Here is a 5,111-nt window from a genome sequence, read left to right on the forward strand (position 1 = left end):
TATTGATTAATTTAAAATAAATTGAATTAAAGTATATTATTAGAAATTGAATTAATTAGTCAAAGGAAAATCTAGATAGATGATATTTTTGCTTGAAGTATTTTTCTAGTGTATTTAATTAAATAGAAAATTAATATTTAAGTTGATTTTCATTATCATACTTAAATATTTGAAATTTTTCTTATATATTTAATTAAATAGGAAAATTATATTTTTTGTTGTAAATTAATTTTATTAATTAATTTTGGGCCAACATTAAATTAGAATAATTTTTCCAGGATTAATTTTTTATTTTAATATGCATTTTCGAAAATTGTATTCTTAAATACTTTAATTTTTCGAAATGCAATATATATTTATAGAAAAATTAAATTTGAGTTGTAAATTAATTTATATTAATTTTGTAACAACTTAAATTGAATATTTTTCTAAATATTTATTGGAAATTATTACTAAGATGGAAGAAATACATGTTATTTTCATATCCATCTAAGTAAAATTTATAAATATTAAATTTAAATTTATATTTAGAATTTTTCATTCTAAATTGGAAATTTTAAATAAATATATATTTAAAATAAATAAATTAAATTAAGAGAATCAAAGAAAATACAACTCACTTTAAATAATGAGCTTGATTATTATTAAGATATTCGATCTCCATTGTGGGTTTTACACCGCGTTTGTTTTAGTGAGTAATCCTCCCTAATGGAGGAACGTTCATTAGCAATTTCGCACCGTTTAACCTCGCATGATAAGTAGTTTGTAAGTGTTTTGTATGGTATGGATCACCCTAATGGTGGCGACCATACTTGACTTGCAAATTATGAAACAATGGTGGAAGCTCATAAGATAGAATTGCCTTGACTCTCGCCTAAACGGGACAACGCTGAATTCCAATCTTGATCGAATAAAAGGTTGCTAGAATGGTTATCATTTTAGATGAGCTGACAACTCTATTCAATGGATGATGCTTTGACTCTCGCCTAAACGGGACACTGTATCAGTTTGTTGAAAAACCTTAGAAATTATTTAGGATTGTATGTTTTAGTATTTTCACTTGTCATTCCTACTTGCTATATGCTTATAATTTCTGAATTGTGTATGAATTTATATTGAACCATGTTATTTTCTGTTATTAAGTTGTAGTTTAATTTCGAATCTTCATTGTTGGTCTAACATGTTTGTTTTTCTAATGAGATAAATCCCTAATGGATTTTCACCATTAGACATACATAATAGTGTAAGATCTCGAAAGATAAATATTGTATATGCGACATCTAGCTGTTCATCAATTGATGACACCTTAGACTAGTATTTTTACAATATGAAACAAGAAGATTGTATAAATAAGATTACTTTGACATTCGCTAATCGAAGCATCGTTGGATTCTTATTTATAAACGAAATTATCCTAATTCCTCTTAGCTTATTCATTTCGAATTAGCTTCAAAACATATCATTGGATGAATGGTCTATATATCATTTCATGTCATTATATTTTCTCTTAAGAAATTAAATGACGCATATGATTATAATCCCGAAATTCTATTCCCAATTGATATAAATCCTCAATCTTAGAAATCTCCTACTTGTATGGGCAAATCTGACTTAGAGTTTGTATTAGTGGTGGTGGTCCAAGAAAGAATTACTCATTATATTTGGTTGAATTTAAGTCTTTGACTTTAATTTTAGAATCCAAACAGAAATTTTCTTATATTTCTAATTCCAGATACAATACAGTTACACTTTCTCAAGTGTTTAATATCCATCTTTTATTAATGGATTCAAACTGTATGGAAAGTTAGGTATTCTGTGACCAGGATCCACTTGCACTATTCTAAAATTCTTTTATAAACCTATGTCATCAACAGACACTACCATTTTTTTTAATCTGTGGCATTTGTATCTTGTTCATAGTGGATTTGACAAGATCAATCTCTGCAAAGAGTTAATATGCCTATATCCACTGAAAGTAGTTCATCTCATTCGCAGATGGATGTACATTCAGGGGTGGATATGAGTTTTTCGTTGTATTCATAAAACGATCACTCTAGATTATACCTTATGCAAAGAAATTTGAAATGTTTAAAAATTTCATTAATTTCTAGCAATGGTTAATACCATTAAGGTAAGTGGTTAAAGATCTTGCGAACTGATAGGGGTGGAGAAATAGTTAGTAGATATGCAGTTCAAAGATCATTAAATTGATTTTTTGAATTATATCCAAACTTACCTCCCCAGAAATTTCGAGTTGCATATTGATGATTAGTTACTAGTCGTTGCCTAAATCCTTCTATGGTAATACAATTTCAGAATGATGTAATGGTTGGGTACTTAATGTAAATCATTACTAGATTCATGGATGACCTAATCAAAATCTTAAGAAAAGCTAGAACTGTTAACCATGGTTTCTTAGCTGTTCTAAGTGATTAGGGGTGGACCATCCCATTGTCAATAGATAAGAAAGTGTTTGTTGAAACAAATACTACTTTTCTAAGAAAATGACTAAGTCTGAAAAACAAGTAGCAAATAAAGGAGATATTTAATTCTTGATTCCAAAAATGTTCTATCATCTTATATAACATATGATGATCCCACTGCCTCTGTTGTCTTGTCACAACCGAAGAGATCAATACCATTTAGTTTTCTTAGAAATAATTCACGGTGCCTTGTCGTAGTGGGAGAGTTTCTAGGAACTCACCTTCTTATGACTTGGGAGACACTAGTGATTAAAATCCATTGTGAGTTTAAACAAGTAATGGATTGTCAAGATAAGAAACTAAGAAGAAAAGCCAATAGAACTATGGTTTAATCCATTCACATGGAATAACCTAAAGTTTTCTATTACAAGGACATAAAAGGAAATTTTAGTTAATAAGTCTATTCTATGGACTTAACAAAACTTCCTGTTCCTAGTATTATAGGTTTGAGTTTATCTAAACCTATGGCTTGTGGTATACCTGGTAATTACTTACTCTAATGCAAGCAACTTACTTTAGTAAGATGCTTAAGCATTTTCTTTCTAATGGCAATCTATAGAATCTTCACAACTTCTTAGGTATAGATTTTATTTATCTAAGGAAAAGTCTCAACTATTCCAGAAAAGATAAAGCCATGAAAGAATTTCTTATATCAACAGTGAGAGGTCTTAGATATGCTTTTGTATGCCTTAGACCAGACACCTGCTGTTGAGTGGGAGTAATGAGTAGGTATCAGATTAATCCAGGAGAAGAACATTGGAAGACAATCAAGTAAATTTTAAGATTAAGAAGAGGAACTATATGTTAGTCTATAAGGGTGTGTTTAAAACTCTTAGACTACACCATATCAGATTTCGAAATTTGCCTTTGTGCTAGTAAATCTTTCTGATAAGATGGTGGTTACTCTGGGGGTGGAATAGTGATTTTGGAGAAGTGTAAAAACCTATCTGAATTCTCTAGGTCTACCAGATAGGGACTGAATGTTAAAGCTCAGGAAAGGTACTTATTCAGTCTAAGGAAAGTTCTATACATTTTTGGCATCATTCCAAATTGCCTTAAACTACTAGTGTTAATTTCCTGATTAACCAAAAGTAGTTGCCAAAGATATAGAATCCAGTATCCCAAGAGAGTAGACATATAGAGAGGAATTTCACATTATCAATGATTTTGTGATTAAAGGAAGAGTAATAGTGGAGAAAAGGTTGTGGTTAATTCAACCTTTCAGATCCTATTACGAGGAGTTTACTACTACTACACTTGATTTGTATATCAAGGTGTTGAGATTATTTGAAACACACTTTTTGTTTTATATTAGTGCAAGTGGGAGTTCGTTGGGTTTTATGCCCTAAATAAAACTCATTTCAATATAATCAGATTTACTTATTAATATAGATCAGAAATAACATTTAATGTTGCATGGTTCACATGATTTATTTCATGATTATATGTACATAATGTATAAATTCATCTGAAACCCTTTTCACATACTTGATCCTGTTTATTGTGCCGTCAACACATTGGAAAGTAAACATGACTATGTGAATAAAGTTTCCTAGATTTATCAGACATAGGGTTTTACTGATATGATAATCTACAACAGAGTTTACTTGCATTTGGAGAAGTGCTATGTTCTTTCCAGAGCATTGGTTAAAGTAAAGCTCAGGTAGGATGCATGGAGTATGCATCGGAAGGGACCGATATTGAACTTTGACTTAGATTTAATTAAACTTACCGTAAAATCTATTCAAGTCAATATCGCCAAGTTGATCCTAGATCAAATGATCTTAATCCTGTTATGAGTAGGCTCAATCTTGAAAGGCTATTCGTGTTCTTTGATTTGTTAGTTAAGCCTACTTTTAGGTCAGGGTGATACGTACATTTTGGGAACACGGTAGTGCAATTGAGTGGGAGCGCTATCATGAACATGGAATCTATAGCTTCTATCTGGCGAATAGTAAGCAAAGGATGATCTCCTTCGAGCTTGACCAAACGAAAATAAATGGTGGAGATCTCATTTCACATAAGCTGAAATATCATTTATACGGGGTCAAGTGTTTTAAGGAATCAATACATTGTAGGGTGTTACGGTAATTTAATCCCTTTACTGTGTAGATCATTCATATAGAGGATAATTGATCACATTAGGATTATAACAATGGATAACTAATGATGTGTCTATATGGTGGAACATATAGAGCATTCTATATACTGAGAGTGCAATTCTAAGTTCTATGCGTGGATTCAACGAAGAATTAATAAGTTAGTGAATTTTAGTGTTAAATTCTTGATCTACTTATTGGAAGCTCGGTTATATAGACCCATGGTCCCCCCACTAGTTGAGATAATATTGCTTGTAAGACTCATGTAATTGGTTTTGATTAATCAATTATAATTCTCAAATTAGACTATGTCTATTTGTGAATTTTTCACTAAGTAAGGGCGAAATTGTAAAGAAAGAGTTTATAGGGGCATATTTGTTAATTATGATACTTTGTATGGTTCAATTAATAAATATGATAAGTGACAATATTATTTAATAATTATTTATAGTTATTAAATAGTTAGAATTGGCATTTAAATGGTTGAATTAGGAAATTGGCATTTTTGAGAAAATCAGATACAAAAGGT

This window comes from Cannabis sativa, chromosome 2 (genome assembly GCF_029168945.1).
Source record: "Cannabis sativa cultivar Pink pepper isolate KNU-18-1 chromosome 2, ASM2916894v1, whole genome shotgun sequence".
In the NCBI taxonomy this organism is placed as follows: domain Eukaryota; kingdom Viridiplantae; phylum Streptophyta; class Magnoliopsida; order Rosales; family Cannabaceae; genus Cannabis; species Cannabis sativa.